The sequence below is a fragment of the Mustela putorius genome, unplaced genomic scaffold (assembly GCF_011764305.1).
Source record: "Mustela putorius furo isolate JIRA1106 unplaced genomic scaffold, ASM1176430v1.1 tig00000992_pilon_pilon_pilon, whole genome shotgun sequence".
Classification (NCBI taxonomy): Eukaryota; Metazoa; Chordata; class Mammalia; order Carnivora; family Mustelidae; genus Mustela; species Mustela putorius.
This window is the reverse complement of record NW_025421526.1, coordinates 1,111,397-1,133,410: the sequence shown is the minus strand read 5'-3', so window position 1 is coordinate 1,133,410 and position 22,014 is coordinate 1,111,397.

Below are 22,014 nucleotides of genomic sequence, written 5' to 3'. Positions count from 1 at the left end.
CTGGTTATGTGTCTGTTCAGGTTTTCTATTTCTGCCTGGTTCAGTTGTGGTAGTTTATATGTCTCTAGGAATGCATCCATTTCTTCCAGATTGTCAAATTTGCTGGTGTATAATTACTCATAATATGTTCTTCTAATTGTTTGTATTTCTTTGGTGTTGGTTGTGATCTCTCCTCTTTCATTCATGATTTTATTAATTTGTGTCCTTTCTCTTTTCTTTTTGATAAATCTGGCCAGGGGTTTATCAATCTTATTAATTCTTTCGAAGAACCAGTTCCTAGTTTTGTTGATTTCTTCTTCTTCTTCTTCTTCTTTTTTTTTTTTTTGTTTGTTTTGTTTTTGGTTTCTATTTCATTTATTTCTGCTCTGATCTTCATTATTTCTCTTCTCCTGCCAGGTTTAGGCTTTCTTTGCTGTTCTTTCTCCAGCTCCTTTAGGTATGGGGTTAGGTTGTGTATTCGAGACCTTATATTGCTATATATTTTCCTCTCAGAACTGCCTTTGCTGTGTCCCACAGACTTTGAACTGTTGTGTTTTCATTATTATTTGTTTCCATGAATTTTTTTCAATTTTTCTTTAATTTCCTGGTTGACTCATTCATTCTTTAGAAGGCTGCTCGTTAGCCTCCATGTATTTGGATTCTTTCCAACTTTCCTCTTGTGATTGAGTTCTAGATTCAGAGCATTGTGTTCTGAAAATATGCAGGGAATGATCTCAATCTTTTGATACCAGTTGAGACCTGATTTATGACCCAGGATGTGAACTATTCTGGAGAATGTTCCATGCGCACTAGAGAAGAATGTGTATTCTGTTGCTTTGGGATGGAATATTCTGAATATACTGTGATGTCCATCTGATTCAGTGTGTAATTTAAGGCCTTAATTTCCTTGTTGATCTTTTGCTTGTATTATCTGTCTATTTGAGTGAGGGGGTGTTAAAGTCACCTACTATTGTATTATTGCTGATGTGTTTCTTCGATTTTGTTATTAATTGGTTTATATAGTTGGCTGCTCCCACATTAGGGCCATAGATATTTCAAATTGTTAGATCTTCTTGTTGGACAGACCCTTTGATTATGGTAGTGTTCTTCCCCATCTCTTATTATAGTCTTTGGCTTAAATCTAATTGATCTGATATAAAGATTGCCACCCCAGTTTTCTTTTGATGTCCATTAGCATGGTAAATTATTTTCCACCCCCTCACTTTAAATCTGGAGGTGTCTTTGGGTCTAAAATGAGTTTCTTGTGGATAGTGTATTGATGGGTTTTGTTTTTTTATCCATTCTGATACCCTGTGTCTTTTGATTGGGGCATTTAGTCCATTTACATTCAGGGTAACTATTGAGAGACATGAAGTTAGTGTCATTGTATTGCCTGTAAGGTGATTATTACTGTATACTCGTTCTGTTCCTATCTGGTCTACTACTTTGAGGCTCTCTCTTTGCTTAGATGACCCCTTTCAATATTTCCTGTAGAGCTGGCTTAGTGTTTACAAATTCTTTCATTTTTTGTTTGTCCTGGAAGTTTGTTTTGTTTTGTTTTGTTTTGTTTTTTAGTTTTTGTTTGTACTGGAAGATTTTTTTTTAAGATTTTATTTATTTATTTGACAGAGAGAGAGAGAGATCACAAGTAGGCAGAGAAGCAGGCAGAGTTAGGGGGAAGCAGGGTCCCTGCTGAGCAGAGAGCCCGATGCAGGGCTTGATCCCAGGACCCTGAGATGACGACCTGAGCTGAAGGCAGAGGCTTTAACCCACTAACTACCCAGGCACCCCTGTCCTGGAAGATTTTTATCTCTCCTTCTATTTTCAATGATAGCCTAGCTGGATATAGTATTCTTGGCTGCATATTTTTCTTGTTTAGTGCTCTGAATATATCATACCAGTTCTTTTTGGCCTGCCAGGTCTCTATGGACAAGTCCGCTGCCAATCTAATATTTTACCATTGTATGTTACAGACTTCTTGTCCCGGGTTGCTTTCAGGATTTTCGCTTTGTCACTAAGACTTGTAAATTTTACTATTAGGTGATGGGGTGTGGACCTATTTTTATTGATTCTGAGTGGGCTATATAGCAAAACCTCAGCAAAGCCTCCCAGTTGGAGAATAAATACATTTACATTTATGGCTCTGATGGATGGTGTTTGAAAATGTAAGGTGGAAGCAGAATATGAGTAATGTGGAAAACTTCCTGGGCAAAGGGCAGATGTGGGTATTATTTTTCTACATCAAAACCAGAAAGGTCTGTCAATGTCCTTTCCCCAAAACTGAAGCAATAGGTGACAGTTTGTCATACACGTTTCACAGACAATTTGACTTTGTTTTGGCAAAGAGTAAAACCAAGTCGTATGTAATCATTCTTGCCTGTGCGGAGTCCGCAGTGTCCTCCTGCACACTTCTGGACAAACCAGTTCAGTCTTTGTACAGGAGTTGGAAACTCTCAGGGCTGACTTGGGGATGGCTGACCACGAGGGTCCAGAGAACCCCGTGGTTCACAGCACCAGGACCAATGCAGAGAGACAAGGACACGGGCACGAGCGTGTGGGGAGCAGCAGCACCACGAGGTACCAGGAAGGGAAAATCTGCACAAGGACAGGAGCGTCGTGAAGGCGCATTTGCACTAAACCACATTACGGCGGTTTTTAGTAATTTTCTTTTCTCTTTTTCTTTCCTTTTTGTATGAGTATCTAGATCATTCTTTGTAAGTTTAAAACTTTCTCCACCTTTCAATATTTTTACAAAAAATGTCGAGTTATAGAGCACACCGTAAGGAGGCTCTCTTCCATGGTTAGTTGGTTCACGTCGGCCCTTAATCCATGGCCCACAGGACCGGCTCAGCGGAGGGCCTGCATCTCCCTCTGCTCCTGTCATCTCTCCCAAATACATAAATACTTAAAAAAAAAAAAAAGCCCACCCTAAGTTCTGCTACTATATGTTGGCTAAGTATAAATACATAAATAAATAAATGATGATTTTTTTTTTTTAAACAAAAAGGGACGTAATTTTTTTGAGTCGCCTGAGTCAGCAGCTACTTGAAGATGACGCTGACTTGTGTGGTCTCCGGGCCGGTGCCCAGCGTTTGCAGGCGGCAGGCGTGCGCTCGCTCAAGGACCGTTTCTGTTCAGCTGAGGTCGCCCCTGACTCCATTCCAAGCCATGAAAACAGTCCTACAATTTCTAGCCCCTCTGAGCTCAGTTACCCTGAGGCTTAAGTTAAAGGTATTGATGCCGCTTTTTCTTAACCCTCACATCAGTCTTTGGTGTGAGTCCTTGTTGGAGTGGGAGCCGTCACTAGTGCTCCCTGGTGCAGTGGGAATTCTCATTTATTGCGTGTGCTTTCGTATTTATGATACACTCAATGCTTCAAACAGCGCACTTTATGACTGCAGGAAATTCACCAGTGTTTTCTCCGGAGTCCACACGTCCTGAACGCTAACAAAACACAGATATGACACATGTGCGGAAGACGTTGAATTCGATCATACCTCTATTTGACAATCTATTACATAGCCTCGTGTCAGTTTTAGTCAGATCTTAAGTTGAAATAGCACACTACACAAGAATGTACTCAATTATGAAAATAACAGGTTATTTTTTAAATAGAAAGTAGAGACCATTCAGCCTCTTGTTTTCTTTTGCCGCCCAGTCTTGATGCAGAGTTTGAAATGCCGAGACCGTTTCTTAAGGAAGGAGTGAGAGGAGACAGCTCGTTGGAGAGAATGAGAGCTCACAGGATCTGTTAAATCATGTTGGAGTATCCAGTACTGTTCCCTGGACTTGCAAACAGATTAAAAAAGCAGGTAAAACTTGGAATGTACTAAATGCAGTATTTTTTGATATATAGGTTATAGAATGATACTCAATTTTTTAATTTGTTCCTTCTTTTGCCAGGTGTGCCGCTGTTCATGACCCAACAAGTGGTCTTTCGGGTTGGCAAAAAAGTGAGTTATTAACTGTAGTTATGATGACTCACAAAAGCTTCATGCATGCTGTAAAGCAGACAGGAGGTCCTGGAGAATAATTGTACGCAGAAGTGCAAGAGTCACACGCTTCGGCTCACATGTGCACGAGATGCTATGAAGGGAACCTTTCTCTACGGACGTCCCTTGTGAAGTAGAATTCACAGCAACCCATGATCATGTCAGCTACCACTGAAGGGACTTAGACACAATACTAAAAGGCCATGAAAAAAGGTGCATTTACCATTCAGGGTACAGCAAGAGAAATTCAAATTATACGAAGACAAAAATTTCCCAGTAGAATGGTTCTTTAAAAAATTATGGTTATTTAGAGCGGAGTATTAAGATCTAGCAGCAGAGGCTAAAAGTTCAGCATGGTCATATATGTGGATGGAAGGGTGCTTTAATCTCTAAAACATTTCAAAATTTAAATGTCTTTTATGGTAAAATGAAAGAATGATCACAAAGTTTTAAGTTCTGTCCATCAAGGTTTATAATGTACATGTTCGAGGCAATGAGACATTAGCAGGCCTGAGGCTGCTTTTGAGGGCCAGATGAGGAAGCTGTGAGCTGCTTAACATCTGGTGAAGATGCAGAACCTGCGTTTGCCGCGTGCTCAGCAGCCACGTGGGGAGGCCATCTGGACAAGCAGGTTCCAGCCACCTCAGGAGTAGTGTGTGCCAGCACCGGACCTGCCAGCAGAAGAACCAGCCAGAAGAGCCCAGACCCCGTGGACGACCTACAGAACGATGACTGATCACAGTACTTGCATAACCCACTAGCTGCAGGGGGCTGTTATGTAGCAATACATACGGATGCCCACGGGAGCTGACACTCGTTTCCCGCCATCCGTTTTTATGACACAACATGAATTCACTCATTTGTGTTATCTACCTGCCTTCTGGATGCGTTTCATTTCTGGGCCTGTGCTTATCTCACTGAACATCTACTCTTTAAAGAAAGAACCACTATCTATTATAAATACATGAATCTTCATAAATACAGTGAGACACCGAGAGTACAAATATGAAGACGTCTTATTAATCCTCCTCAAGACATCACCATCTAGTGCGCCAGATAATTAATTATGTATGCAATTAGCACAGAGCAGGTGTCAGACGCCTAGGGGTACACAGTCCATGCTGTGGGCTTATAAAGCTCAGATCTCCACCTGGGATTTCGGCAGGCTATTCTGTCTTTCTTTATGGTTCTGTTAGTCCTACCCACAAGAATTCCAAGGTGCACATATGCGTATTCACGAAACCTTTGTTGAGTCTGGTTTTTGCCTGAACTCTTGGTACTGGGCCCAGCACCAAGTACTGGTCCCTAACGAGGAGGTACGGCTGCTTCTGTGCTGTCCTGGCTTGTGAAGTGGAGGGAACTCCAAATGAGAGTTACTTGGGTGCCCAGCTGTGGAGTAAGGCAGCATTCTCCTTCATTCCCACGGCTGAAAAGGCCCAAAGCCCCGGGAGTTCTAAGGAAATAAACCACCTGCTTCTTCAGATGGTGAGGCAGAGCTGGTAGCCTGTGGCCTTGGTGGCTGCTGGCCTGAGGGTTATGTCGCACATACAGGTGCCAGCTGCAGAAGATGACTTATTGGGCCAGATGTCACAATTAGGTATGTTGAAACACTTCCTTTCACAGACCACGTCATTCCTTAAATCTTCTCGTGCTTAATTAACCGTTGCTGTATTACTCCAGCATAAATCTCTACTAGTTTTTCCAGACCATGATGGCTTCTTGAGCATAAATAGAAATCTTTCTTTTTCTCTAGTGTTTAACAGTAAAATGGCTCAGTGTCTCCAAGTGTTATAGTTCATTTAGTTCAATCCCTCATTCTCTCTCTCTCTTATTTCTGTCTTACACACACACACACACTCCTTCAGATTTGCACAGAATTCACAAGAAAATGTTCATTTAATTTTTTAACCCATTTCTTTAGTGCTCTGTTTTCTACTACAAGAATCAGAGGGTAAACACAAACTCTCCATCTTCTTGGAAGGTCCAGAATCTGGACGTCTTGAATCTTAGCCCTCCGTTCAGTGCACTGATGCACACGCCTTCTTCCTGCTGAGTACACGCATGAATCTCACTGTCCATTCCTTTCATCTGTCCTCTGTGGTGGACTGAGCTAGACCTGCCGTCCTCAGCCCCATCCCTTGCACCAGGAGACAACCAAGAGCATTTATCGTTTAACGGACACTGCACAGTTGCCATCATATTCCATACGCCGAGAAACTCAGAAGCTATAAATTTTTGTCAATATACCATTATGGCACTGGTAACACAGCAGAAGATTATACTCAGAATATAGAAACAGGTCTGGATGATACAGTTTCTTAAAGGAATTTTGATAAATACACAGGCAGTGACTTAAAGATCGGCTGCAATCCATGAAGACCTCATCCCAGGCAGCAAAGTGTCGTGACTACAACGGCCTATGTGGGGAGACTCCTCCTGACTTTTGCTGAGTTACCAGCACAGATTTTGGTAGAAGAAGGCAAAAGTAGAAAATATGAGGAAATCTTGAAGCCATTAATGTAAAGAATTCATTAGTGGGAGTGTGTGCTCTGGCAGCTGTAATTATTTCCTGAGGGAACTGTACATTTAAGAGCATCTTTGGCAAAGAAGCTTTGAAGGGAAGAGAGGAGGGAACTGGAGGATGCCAACGAATGACGACTCCTTTTCCAATGCGTGTTAACAGTTGGATAATATTTCATTTAAGATCGCCCTATATTTAACTCATATACAGGTTCAGGTTTAAATTAGACATAAAACTATAGGAAACCTCTTATATCGTAAACACTGCACATCTGATAACTTCCTTGAAATAAATTCTTAGAAGTATTACTGGATATTGAATTTTGACATGTTGCTTTTTTTTTTTTTTTAAACAATTTACCTTAGGTTGTCCACTGTGCAAGACCATCACCCGCTCTGAATCAATTTCTTTCTTTCTTTCCTCCTCGTCTCCTTTCCATTCTTCCTTCTTTCTCTCTGTTCTGGTAGTTGCTGAGTCTCTGTCTTCTGACCATAAGAATATTGTTCTCTTTTTCATGATTTTTTAAAATCTTTTCTTACTTGACTTCAGTCGGCTTGAGGTCAGAAACCACGGTATACTTTGTACATGGTATTTGTTTTTCTTCCTCAGCGGAGCATGTAATGGGCTCAGCAAATCCTTTTTGAATGATACATTTTTTATTTACATTCAGTTAATTAACATATAATGTATTATTGGTTTCGGAGGTAGCGGTCAGTGATTCCTCAGTTTTGTAGAATCCCCAGCGCTCATCTCATCACATGCTCTCCTGAGTGTCCCCCCCAGTTCCCCATCCCCCGCCCCCTCCCCTCCAGCAACCCTCCGTTTGTTTCCTATAATTAAGTCTCTCTTACGGTTTGTCTCCCTCTCTGGTTTGTTATCTTTTTTCCTCTCTTCCCCTATGATCTGTTTTGTTTCTTAAATTCCACATATCAGGGAGATCATATGATAAATGTCTTTCTCTGATGGACTTATTTCGCTCAGCATAATGCCCTCTAGTTCCAGCCATGTTGTCACAAATGGCAAGACTGCATTTCTTTGATGGCTGAGTAACACCGCATTCTCGACAAATACACCACATCTTCTTTACCGATCCATCTGTGGATGAATGTCTGGGCTCTTCGTTAATACTAATTACTTTTACTGTTGTATGTTGGCAGCTAACTAACTTATCAGCTAATAAACGTCGGATATTTGTATTTGATATTTCATATATTCAATTCAAATATTTGATATTTCAAGGGAATTTAAGAAATTGCAAATATGCCTCCAAAGTGCTTAGTCCTGCTGTTTCTGAAAGGAATGGTAAGATGTGCCACTCCCTTTATCTTTGACCATTTTAGGTTTCCTTTTCCTCTAGTATAAGTTCCTCAGATCAGGTTTCTGTGATCATCCAGCACGCTCACAATTTAAAAAATACTGCTATAGTCAACAGGGAATCCAAACACTTCAACTCAATGACATCGAAGAGATGTAATCGGCCACGTTGAAAAGTGGCTGTTGCCTTAGATTCTCACTTCATTGATGATACCTTGACAAATACTCCAAAAAAATTTTTGATTTACTCCAAAGAGCATGGCACTCATTTAAGACTTAATTCAGCAAATTTTTATTTAATAGGTCATATTCTTTTAACAGCTTGGTCTTAGACTAAGTTATGTTAATCATGAGTGCATCTTTGCCCGTACTGACAGCATACTGTGAGTATTTGAAAATAACTGATGAAATTTTGGGTTATTTCTCATTTCATATTTCTTTGAACTAAAGTGATTTTATTTTTCAGGTTTTTTAAATATTTACAAAGACTATGTATTATTGGAGTTTAATTTGGTTCTGAAATATATATACACACTTACATATACCATATGTTTCTAGTGAACAAATGGGAAGTACATTTATTAAAAGTATCCAACTTACTGTTACACCCAACCTTCTGCCCGAGATTTAGTTCACACTGTTAGTTTACTTCTACTTCTCTGTTTAATTTTGTAGCCAGATATCTAGACATCAAATGACCTTAAATATAGAATATATTCATTAATCCAATAAATAGTATTTAAAATTATGAACATTTAATGCACTGGTGAGGAATGATCAAATATAAACATGTTAAAAAATAGAAGTCAATCAGCTTTTTATATTATGTATAGAAAAAAAGCAGGGACCTAGAAAATATGTATTAATGATTATTATGAAAACATGATCTTTAAAAGTACTGAGTTTACTGAGAAATCATGACTGTGACCAAATATAATTATGTGTAAATAGTTATCAGAATACTTGTAATGAAATCGTAGAAGGTGTGGTCAGTTAAATACTTTATGTTTTTTAAATACTTTGTGCCGTGAAATTTATCTTAGCCGAACAATGTAGTTTCCCCCTTTCTAGAGTCTGTAGTAATTGGTAATTTTCCTAATATGCCCCACTTCAGACTTTTGATCAGCAGAGCCGAACTCAAATTTTTAAGTCTTCAGTTGGTTGTAGGGGTTGAGGTGGGGGAAAAATGAAGAGTTACTACAATGAGTAATAAAAACCTTTGGTGGATTTCCTTAAATTGCTTTTGTAAAGCAGGGAGTCATTCTTATCTGTCAAAGGTGGTTAAGTATTATTTTACTAAGTGCAAGAAAGTATAACAATAATATTTCATTAGCCTATAATATTTTCTTTTGGAGTTAAAAATACAAACAAAAATACTACAAGACTATTATTAAATTCTAGTTTGGTAGCCACTCTATAAGGAAAATTCTATAAGATAATCCTTAAACTTTGTTCTAGTATTATTTAGTTAATATTTTCAAAGAACAAGTTATTTAGGCTTTGGGCCTGCAGTTTCCTTAAGAAAAATATGTACAATCAATGTTCATTAAGAAAAACTCTTTAGTGGGGTGCCTGGGTGGCTCAGTGGGTTGGGCCGCTGCCTTCAGCTCAGGTCATGATCTCAGGGTCCTGGGATCGAGCCCCTCATCGGGCTCTCTGCTCGGCGGAGAGCCTGCTTCTTCCTCCTCTCTCTCTTCCTGCCTCTCTGCCTGCTTGTCATCTCTCTCTGTCGAATAAATAAATAAAATCTTTAAAAAAAAATAAAAAAAAAAAAAAGAAAAACTCTTTAGAAAATAAATTGTCATTCTACAACCCTTCTTTACCTAACAATGAACTATAAATTGCAGTCCGGTGTCTTTGCTCTCTGTTTCCCCAGCTTGCTGTTCTCTTGAAAATGATCTTTTCTTCTTCTTCTGATGGATCTAAGAAGTGCTGAAGGTCTGTCATTCACTGTAATGCCTTGTGCCCAGCCCAGGAGCAATGATTCGAAGACGGTAAGGGTTAGTTATTTCATACTCAGAGGCTTTGAAAGGAGTGTGCCCAAGTAGCATTACTGAAAACTGAAGGTGCTCCAAGTTCAGGGGGTCGGTGTGCACCAGTAATTTCATGTACGGGTGAGTCATGTATTTATTATTTTAATGTGGATAGTAGCAAAAGGCCGTCCTGTATTTTGCTAATAATAGCAAAAGTCTGGTTGTCCAGACTTTGAGAAACAGCCTCAATAAAATATTTATTGAATTTGTTTCTTAAGCAATAAAGAAATAGGAAAAAGACAGAATTAAGAATAATAGACACAGTTCCCATCCTTACAGGGTAGCTGAGGAGGTAGGAGGAACAGTGAGAAGCACCAAGACGGCTTTACAAAAACCACAGATGCCTATGCCTCCCCTCCTGATGGTCATCGGTAGATGATCCTTCTGTATCTCCCCGGGACCACTGACACGCTCTGAAAGAGTGATGCACACCAGGAAACACGATTTCTGTGCCAACTCATTTTCTTTTTCTTTTTTTTAGCCACCCTTGACCTGGTTGTGTGAGTTCTGTGTTAGCAGGTGCTTGTTTAGCAAGGTGCCAGCGTCAGCAGCTGGCGCTCCATGGTGCCATATTTTCATAGAGGGATACGCATCCACTCAGGAGAGGAGGAACCGTCACTGTATTGTACTTGCAAATGTCTGAAAGCTACTCACCCACGGAAGGCAAATTCTGGGATTGACCTCCAGGTCATACAGGTTTCTACATAAGTGGATTGCTAGAGATTGTGAATTTGGGAGCCCTTAAAAGAGCCGAGTTTTCTTCTTCATTCTGTGGTGATACTTAATTCTCTCCCCACATTGTCTCAAACAAAGTGGCCTTTTCTAGATATAACATGAAAAAGTACAGTAAAAAGGGCGAACCTTTCATTATAGCTTCCGTCAAGTTGAAGCGCTTTCTCTGATCTGTAAAGAGAAGGCACGAGTCTGCAAAGCATCTGTGCGTGTTGAGATCAAAGTCAGGCTTGGGAGTGAACAGCGGACGTCCGGGGTAGACTCCTGCCCGCGCTTCAGGATCTCGGATCCGCGTTCTTCTCTCGGTGATTTCTAATGCCTGGAGCTCCGCACACACGGAAGAGTCCATGTTTTCAGGTAGAGACGTGAGGGCCATGGAGGGCCTGGGCACCGGGGGAATGTGCGTCTGGCTGGCCGACCCAGCCAGGGGATGATGCATCTTTAGGACAGAAAGCAGACAGAATAGGGCCTGTGGTAGGGACTAGAAAAGAGAAAATCTCAGCTTAGAAAAAAAGCAAAAACAAAAAGCAAAAAGAACGGCCAGCAAAGGAAAGAGTAGTTTCTCCCGGAAGGAGGTCACCCAGGTGGGGGGGCGGGGGGTCGCCAGAGGGGGCCGAGGGCACCCGCCCCGGAGCGCGTCGGAGGAGCGCGTCGGAGGAGCGCGTCGGAGGAGCGCGTCGCATCACCTGCCGGAGCTCAGTGGGCGGCCTCAGGGGCATTTCGTCCTCGACTAACCCCCAAGCACTGCTGTCTGAAGAGCGTAAGGATGCGCCCCGTGACAGTCCCGGCCTGGGTCCTGGAAAAGAAGGAGAAGCAGGTTAGACGCGGTGAAACCTCCGTATCTGCACAAGAACAGTAAAGGAGAGAATGAGGGGGCGGAAGAGGAGAAAATACCAGCTTTTGTGACTGCGTCCAGGATAAAGCTGTACTTACAGCCTTGTACAGAGGAAGACCGCGTCCAGGAGGTGTTGGAGGGGGTGCAGGAATGATTGGTTCCAGGCAGGCTGCGGACGGTGACCCCATAGGACACGTTCCCTGGATCCGCACACACTCACCGGATCCACAGACGGCTCCACCTTTCTCCAGAGAGCCTGAAACAAGTTTCCTACAACTAATAGCGTTTTCCCAAATAGTGGAAGAATTTTTGACCTGAGAAAATACACGGTTCATATAAGACCTCTACAAGACACACGGACAACTGTGAGCTCCAAGTCTATTGGGCATAGATACTTCCTAAAACAAACAAACAAAAGGCTTACTGAATAAATGAAAAAAAGGAACAAAAGAGAAAGAGAGACAAACCAAGAAAAAGACTCTTAACTATAGAGAAAAAAATTGATGGTTAACAGAGGAGAGGTAATTATTGGAAAAAAAGGATCCAAAGAGTTGGCAGATGTGAATAATTTTTCCATTTATCTAGGTACATTCATACATAGAGAAGTATGTTGTGTGTGTGTTTTATATGTGTGCGAATGTGTATGTACATACACACACATCCGTTTATACATGTAAATTCTCACCCAGAAACAAAAATATTGAGTTCTTGCTGTCATTCAAATAGCCATGCAATATTTTAAATATTGATTCATTTGAGGTGTAAAGGGAAGTATCAAATTTTCCACACCAGAAATCTTTAAAGCGACATTATTTGTCCCCAAGATAAAAATTAATTTAATAATTAATAAGAAAAAATAGCTAAATCTATTATAGCACATTCTGCTATGAAAGTGCCAATAACAGTAGTTCTCAATTACAGTGACCTATTAGTGACCACAGGTGTGCTCTTAGATATAGTAAGATCAGGGAACCTCTAAATCCCTTATAACCCAGGATTAAAGTTTCAATGTATTAGGAAATGTCCTTTTCTTTTTCTTTTTCTTCCTCACAAAGACTTTGGTAAAAACAAATGGGAAATCACTCATTTCTCTGGGCTAGACTTCAGCAGGGCCCCTTTTTAAAAAAAATAATTCATTCATTCATTCATTTATTTATTTATTTCTAACATAACAGAATTCATTGTTTTTGCACCACACCCAGTACTCCATGCAATCCGTGCCATCCCTAATACCCACCACCTGGTACCCCAACCTCCCACCCCCTGCCCCTTCAGGACCCTCAGATTGATTTTCAGAGTCCATAGTCTCTCATGGTTCACCTCCCCTTCCAATTTACCCCAACTCCCTTCTCCTCTCCATCTCCCCATGTCCTCCATGCTATTTGTTATGCTCCACAAATAAGTGAAACCATATGATCATTGACTCTCTCTGCTTGACTTATTTCACTCAGCTTAATCTCCTCCAGTCCCGTCCATGTTGCTACAAAAGTTGGGTATTCATCCTTTCTTATGGAGACATAATACTCCATAGTGTATATGGACCACATCTTCCTTATCCATTCGTCCGTTGAAGGGCATCTTGGTTCTTTCCACAGTTTGGCGACCGTGGCCATTGCTGCTATAAACATTGGGGTACAGATGGCCCTTCTTTTCACTACATCTGTATCTTTGGGGTAAATACCCAGTAGAGCAATGGCAGGGTCATAGGGAAGCTCTATTTTTAATTTCTTGAGGAATCTCCACACTGTTCTCTAAAGTGGCTGCACCAACCTGCATTCCCACCAACAGTGTAAGAGGGTTCCCCTTTCTCCACATCCTCTCCAACACGTGTTGTTTCCTGTCTTGTTAATTTTGGCCATTCTAACTGGTGTAAGGTGGTATCTCAATGTGGTTTTAATTTGAATCTCCCTGATGGCTAGTGATGATGAACATTTTCTCATATGTCTGATAGCCATTTGTATGTCTTCATTGGAGAAGTGCCTGTTCATATCTTCTGCCCATTTTTTTATATGATTTTCTGTTTTGTGTGTGTTGAGTTTCAGGAGTTCTTTATAGATCCTGGATATCAAATTTTTGACTGTACTGTCATTTGCAAATATCTTCTCCCATTCCATGGGTTGCCTCTTTGTTTTTTTTGACTGTTTCCTTTGTTGTGCAGAAGCTTTTGATTTTGATGAAGTCTCAAAAGTTTATTTTCGCTTTTGTTTCCTTTGCCTTTGGAGACATACCTTGAAAGAAGTTGCTGTGGCTGATATCGAAGAGATTACTGCCTATGTTCTCCTCTAGGATTCTGATGGATTCCTGTCTCACATTGAGGTCTTTTATCCATTTTGAGTTTATCCTTGTGTACAGTGTCAGAGAATGGTCGAGTTTCATTCTTCTACATATAGGTGTCCAGTTTTCCCAGCACCATTTATTGAAGAGACTGTTAATACCAGTGAGACTGACCTTCACTACACCAAATGACAGAAGGTCCATTTGAACCGATTACATAGTCACCTCCGATCACAGTCACCCTCCCCTGCTCACGTACCGACAGGCACATCTCCGTCTCCGACAGAAATACTCAGCTGCAAGCAGGAACTATTTCTGAGCCAAAGGAGCTTCTCCAAGGGCTTCTTCACATGTTAGTCTTCTCTTTTCTTGTCACAAATAAACACACACATATTTTTAGCAAGATGGTTAAAAGTCATGTTTCTCATCCATAAGGACATAAGAATTGCAAATACTAATTTGAAAATGACAGTGGCTGAAATGAAACATGTAGACCTTTGTTCTTTGGAAACTCAGAGAAGAAAGGAAAGAAAATAAACAATTTCTTAAAACGTGGGGGTTGGTGGGAGAAGAAGGAAAAATAAAAACCAGAAAGACAAAATCTGGTGTGTGTGTGTGTGGGGGGGATACTGAGATATACTGAGAAAAGCATCATCAAGAAAACCAGACTTTCCCTGATTTCTGGATCTCTGGCGAGGGATCTAGTTTCATAATTAAGTAGGTAATAATAAAAACATCATTTGGACCACTCCAGGACAGCATACCTGATGACTTGGAGGGTGTGGTAAAAAATAAAACATCCAATAAGCCAGGGAAAATTGTATGTGAGCAGAAAATAGAGGCCATATATTGAGAAAATAAATGAAAGATCAGAAATTCTACATCTCCCTTGATAAAGTGCTCAGGAGCAATAAAATAAAAATTAAGAAGCAACATATTTCAGCTTTTATTTTTTTCAGTCTCCGTGCAGTGCATTAAATTGTTGCCTCAGAATAGTAATACTCACTTGTGGTGAGAAAAAATAGTTTGTGTTACATAATACTCATCTGCAAAACATTGGGTGCAGGTCACAGTACAAACTTGGGTTGGGTGGTGTTTTCCTATGCTTTCCCCCCACACATCTGCTCTCCTTCTAAGTGTCCTGGTATTTATGACCCAAGAAAAGAAGAGCTTCATGACACCAGTGTAAGTGCTGCCTGCATCACCTTTCAATATTAGAAATACCAGGCATTATATTTGGGTGGACTTGTGGTTTATGAGGCATATTTTTAATATTTGCATGAAGTCAAAACACATGCTCAATCTAGGAGAAAATGATCACTCACAAGACCTGCTGCTCTTCTCTGGTGACATAAATAATGCTGACTGAACACACTAGTTTATTTTTCCCTTTTGCTTTCCTCTTTGTGTTTTGTTTAACAATGAAGTTTTAATGCAGTAGATTATTTTGTGTTTTAAAAACTTTAAAAATAATAACCCACATGTATAGTAAAAGTATAAAAATCATACATAGCAATGGCAACTCCTAATTCAGGTTGTTAACTCTAGGAAAAACACGAAAACTCGTGAGGAACTGAGAGCAGTCCCAGAAGTATTCCAACTAATATTTTATTGCTTAAAATAATTATTAAGTAAATACATAAAATGTTTAAATTAGCAAAGCTGAGTTATAGGTATCTGAGTCTTAATTACATCATTCTTTGTCTGCAAGTTTCAAATATGTCATTAAAAAAATAAATAAGATATTTATTTATTTCCTAGTAACAAAATCCATAAAGAATCTTGATTTTACTTAGCAAGGAATGCAAAAGATATTTATACAGAAATTTTATATTTATACCGAATGATATAATAAAACTGAATAAGTGGAAAAAACAACAAATTTCTGAATAACATAACTTTTTAAGCTATACATTTCTCCCCAAATATCTATAGAGTCAGTGCATTCTTCCAAATTTAATTATAACACTGTGGCAATTTAATATGTAACAAAGCTGTTAAGGATAAACCACTGGGGAAATTGTTAGGGGAAGTGGTTCATCTAACGAAGAAATATAAACTTGACTGCTTTCATGAAATCATGTAGATAAGCACATTGTAAATGACCGCCTGAGTCACCTCACCTCTAATAATACAAAGTTTTGGCAAAGCTGTGAAGGCAACACCCTCTCCATCTTCTGGGAGTACAGTAAATCGCTACATCCACTCCAGAATCTAATCTAATTACACTATCCAAACAACGTGTCGTGTGCTTTATGGCTTCTCAGAAACACATGTGGGGACGTGCCGCATTCTCATCCCGGTCTGTAGGGACACATGGATGAGTCAGTGCTTAACAGAGCTGTTTCTGCCTGTCTCCATCTTAATGAAAAGGTAACATGTAGGGGACTCGTACAGCGGAATTACTATTCGGGACTCAGAAGCAGTCAATGCATTGGTGTTATATATAACAAGAGAAAATTGTAAGAAATTGCCTAAAATACTGGTTCATGGAAATAATTTTCAGGGAAACATATAAAAGAACATAGGTTTTAAGTAAAGTATATGTCACAAGTATAAAATACATGGCATTTCCACACATGCCAGCATTTATCTGTATGTTTGTATATATGTATTTAAAATGTAAACAGCTTAAGCCTCAGAACAACCTAGGAAGGAGGTATTAATATACCCACGTTGCAGAGGAGAACCAGGTATGGAATTTAAGTAACATGAAAGGTCAAATGTTTGCGTAAGGTTATGACATAGCGAGGGTATGTGGAAGCCAAGATTCAAACTTGACCACGTGGCTCCGACTTCACAATCTTAAACAGGACGCCTGCTTACTTGCTGTTATCAGATACGTTACCGCGTACCTGGGGGGGATGGAGAACACCCAGGGGATGCCCTGTGACGGCAAAGCCAGTCTAAACCCAGAGCCCTCCGTGCACTGAGGAGAACACTGACGGAATTAACTCAACGCTGCGAACCTGAAGAGAAGGAAGAGGGACTGGGAGAGCGGGAGGAGAACAGATTAAAAAAATTTTTTTTAATTTAAAAATTATTATTATTATTCTTTTTAAAACAAAGTGTTCAGGTTTAGGGGCGAAGCACACTTTAGGAGGAGAAGCAGTATAGACCGAGAGAGAAGCCACTGAAAACTAAGTGGGAATCAGTGAGAAGACAGACCCTCATCATGTCCAACATACGCTCGAGAATTACCACTTTGTTCTTTCCAATGTGCACCAAGTACTTAATTCTCAAAATAAGCATCTCCCCAGTGTCTACTGACCTCCACAGACGTCCATTCAAATTCTAGAATCTGAGAAGCTCAGTAATGGCAGTAATAAAAAGTTTCAATTTCTTACTTTTAAGAAAAGAGATTTAAACAATGCATGCATAGGAAATGAATAAAAATATGTAGGAATAAATGTTTAATTAAAATATTTAAGCCTAATGTGATCATTTATCAGGCATGGTGCTTAAGATAGTGATGTTGATTTGGTTTTTCCTTTGCTAGGTTTTGTGGACTTTCTGTGCATTGGAAATGCAAATGTGAAAACTGTGTACTTTAAAAGACCTTGATTTTCCTCTCTGGTCTTGTGGCTGTCTGCCATATTTTTTAAATTGAAATCACTAAGTTATTCGCTTTTTCTAAAAAAAAAAAATCCAAAATACTATCTACTTCAGGGATAGTCAGTTACGTTCTAGCTGTATCAAATGCTCAAGGGAAATAATTTTCTACCCGAAAGATTAGGGAGAGATTAATGTTTGCCATTTCATAGCTCATTACCCTGACATGGCCCCCTCTAAAGCCATGAAATGTCCAGAGATTCATACGAATATCTTTAAAATAAGGTGGTATTCCCAGAAATCATTAGTTCTGCTGTGCTGTTTTTCTTTGAAAGGCTCCCGGATTTCAAAATAAATGTCTTGCCTTATGAAAATAAAAGCCAGTTTGTATTGCTGGAAATAATTATCCTCTCATATTTAACCAGTACATCTCTCTTCAGGAACAACAGCTCCAATTAATTTCATGATATTAATCATAAAGATTTATGTCATAGATGAACTATTTTGCATGGGTTAAAAATGTTGAAAAAATAGCTTATATTTCTTTTTTCTTATGTAACAAAATATTCACCTTTTCATATATTTCAACCACTTTCTTTTATTTTACTTATTTATTATTGGGTAGGGGGGAGGCAAAGAAAGAATCTTAAGCAGGCTCCCCATCCAGTATGGAGCTCCATCTCACAACCCTGAGATTATGTCCTGAGCCGAAATCAAGAGTTGGAAGCTTAACTGATGAGGCCACCGACGTGTCCTAGGAACCATTTTAAAATTAAAAGCCTTAGAGTGCTTGGGGGGCTCAGTGGGTTAAGCCTCTGCCTTCAGCTCAGGTCATGATCTCGGGGATCAAGCCCAGCATTGGGCTCTCTGCTCAGTGGGGATCCTGCCTCCCTCTCTCTCTCTCTCTCTCTCTGCCTGCCTCTCTGCCTGCTTGTGATCTCTGTCTGTCAAATAAATAAATAAAAACTTAAAAATAATTAAAAGCCTTACTTAGCTCATAGGGAATATAACAATCAGCAGTGGGCCTCAGTTGGCCTATGGGCTTCTGATCACACTCACCTTTGCTCTACGTTATGTTCTTTCCTAGTGATTTGTCTTTGCTTCTAGGCCTTTTCTATTTTCTGTTTCATTGACCTATTTTTCTATCTTTATGCCCAAAACACACTGTCTTGATTACTGAAGCTTTACAGTAATTCTTGAAATTTAGTTATGTAAGTCTTCAATTTTTTTTCTTCTTTTCATCATTGTTTTGGTTATTTTAACTTTTTGTTTTTGTTTTTTCATTTCCTTATATATTTTTGAAACATCATTCTAATCTCCTTCAAAAAAAAAAAAAAAAGAAAGAAAGAAAGATTCCACTGGAATCATGACTAAAATTTCATTATATTTCTATGTACTTTTTGGAAATTAGTATCTTGGCAATATCAAATCTCTAATTCTTGAATATGGCCTGTATCTCATTTAGCTATGTTTTAAAGTCAGAAACTTTGTTTAAACTTTTCTGAGTACTTTATGGTTTTCTATCATATTTAAAAAATTTTTTCTCTATCCTATTTTGTTTATTCATTTATTTGACAGAGAGAGAGAGAGACAGATCATAAGTAGGCAGAGAGGCAGACAGAGAGAGGGGGAAGCAGGCTCCCTAATGAACAGATGCAGGGCTCAATCCCAGGACCCCGAGATCATGACCTGAGCCGAAGGAAGAGGCTTAACCCACTGAGCCACCCAGGCACTCCTATTCTATTTTAAATGAATGTTTTTATTTTTCATATATTTGCTGATAGAATAAAGAAACACAGTTGAGTGTTGTATATTGACCTTATATCTTGCAACCTTGGTAAATTCACTTAATTGTTATTATACTGTTTTATAGATTCCTCAGGATTTTCTGCATAAGTACAGTTTCTACAAATAAAAGCGTGTTTATCTTTTCCTTCACAATCTTTATTATTTTATCTTATTTTCTTACACTGTTTAGACTTCATAAAAATGTTGAATAGAAGTGGTAAAAATGGACTTCCCTGTTCTGTTCTCATTCCAAGGGGGAAAGTGTTCAGTCATTCACCCTTATCAACCATATTACCTTTCAATCAGGCTGGGGAAGTTTCTTCCTTCTATTTCTAGTTTTCTGAAATGTTTTATCCTAAATAGACATCATATTTTATCAAGTGCTTTTTCTGCACTTACTGAATTGACCATATGTTTTTCTTTTTTAATTTAATACTATTTATTATATTGATTGATATTTCAAATTTAAGCCAATCTTGCATTCTTGGAACAAACACACATGGTCATAATGACTTTTCCTTTTACCATATTATTGGATTCAATTTGCCAATGTTTTGTTAACGATTTTTACATCTATGATCATAAGGAATATTTTTCTACAATATTTATTTTCTGGAAATGTTTTTCTCTAGTTTGCATCTGAGATATACTGTCCTTGTTAAGTGATAAGGGAAATGCTTACTCCTTTATTTTTAGAAATGAGGTAAGATTATGTAAGATTGGCATTTTTTCTTAAATAAATGCTTGATACATTTCACCTGGAAAATATTTTGCGATTGGCATTTACTATGGGAACATTTAAAAAAAAATATATTAGTCTCTTTAATAGATACAGAGTTTTCAGACTTTTAATTATACTTTTATCAGATTTGATAATCTATATGTTTAAAAAATATTGACTATTTTATTAAGTCATTGAATATGCTATCAGAGTTGTTTAAAATGTTTTATTATTACTCTTCTGGATCTATAGTGTTATTTCTCTTTCATTTCTGATACGGGTAATTTCTCCCCCTCACCTTTCTTGATATGTTTTGCTACTGGTTTGTTAGTTTTAAAGGGCAAACTACTAATTTTATTATTTTTTGTATTATTTACCCATTTCCTATTTAACTACTTTGTGAAATTACTTTTTTCCTTTTACTTATTTTGGGTGTCTTTGGTCATCTTTTTCAGACTTCTCAGTGTGCAACTTAGTTCCTGTACTTAAACTTAAAACTTTTTTTTTCAATGTAAGTAAAGATATAAATCTCCTTTTCAACATGGAAGCTTTCATTTCTAACTGCCTTCCACTAAAAGAAGTATCTTCAGGCAAAGAGCCACATACATGTGACTGATTGAGTGTAGCTCCCTTCTTTCAAGAATTGGCTTCTGATTCTCTGCCTACTTTGGGTACCGTGCAGTGCCTTCAAATAGCTGAGTGAGGACAGTAACATACAAGTTATGTATTAAAAGGTGTCTGCTGTCTCCCTATATAGATCGCACTGGGGTAAAAGTGAAAGCAAAACGACTAAGCTGGGCGTGGGCTGCAAGAGTTCAGGCAGGTAGCAACTGGATGACATAACAGCGGAGAGAGCGTGGCCGGAAGTCCACAGATACAGGAGGGTGTGTTTTTCCTATGGAGCTGAAATTACTTTTCTGAACTCGGATGTTCTGTTTTAAACTGAACATGTAAATGTTCAGATGGAAGAAACTGTGATTCCGAGTACGGTGGGTGGCACCTGAGTGGTGCACTTGGCTCAGCATCTGACTCTTGGTTTCAACTCAGGTCATGACTTCTGGGTCCCGAGATCAAGCCCTGCTGAGTGTGGTGCCTTCTTGAGATTCTCTTTCCCTCTCCCTCTCCCCCCCCACCCCTGCTCTCCTGCTCTAAAATAAGTCTTAGAAAAAATGCTTCTCAAACTCAACACTCAAAAAACAAAAAATCCAGTCAAGAAAAGGGCAGAAGCCATGAACAGACACTTCTCCAAAGAAGACATACGAATGCCTAACAGACACATAAGAAAACGCTCTAGGTCACTTGTCATCACGGAAGTGCAACTCAAAACCACATTGAGATAACACCTTACACCAGTTAGAATGCCCAAAATTAGCAAGACAAGGAACAACAAATGTTGGCAAGGACATGAAGAAAGAGGAACCATCTTATACTGTTGGTGGGAATGCAAGCTAGTACAGCCACCCTGGAAAACAGTATGGAGGTTCCTCAAGATGTTACAAATAGAGCTACAACCTGTGTCCAAGCAATTGCACTACCAGGTATTTACCCCACAGATATAGATGTAGTGAAAAGAAGAGGCACATTTACCCTAATGTTCATAGCAGCAATGTCCATTGGAGCCAAATTGTGGAAGGAGCTGAGATGTCTTTGAACAGATGAGTGGATAAAGAAGATGTGGTCCATATATACAATGAAACATTACTCAGCCACCAGAAAGGATGAACACCTGCCATTTGCACTGACACGGATGAAAACTGTTACATTAAGTGAAATAAGTCAACCAGAGAAAGACAATTATCCTATGGTTTCACTATTATGTGAAATATAGGGAGTAGTACAGAGGACCATGGGGGACAGAGGGAATATTGAATGGGAAGAAATCAGAGAGGGAGACAAACCATGAGAGCCTCTGGACTCTGGGAACCAAACTGAAGGTTGCAGAAAGGAAAACGGAAGGACGGGGTGACTGGGCGATCTGACGACCACCGGGTGTGACACACAGCTAATGCACCACTGAGCCCTGCATCAGAAACTAATGATGTATTCTATGTTAGCTAATCAACGTAATTTAAAAAAAAAAAAGAAAAAATACTGTGGAATTTGGAAAAAAAGATTTTGGAGGTGATGCTATTTCAGTTTAGTTATAATATGACTGAGATGTCTACTAAACATTCCAGTCTTGAGAATAGGTTTTTGCCCTGGATATATAAATACCGGTCTCTTATTTTTAATAGATGTTATGTAATGCACAGAACTCTTGGAGACCACCTGCG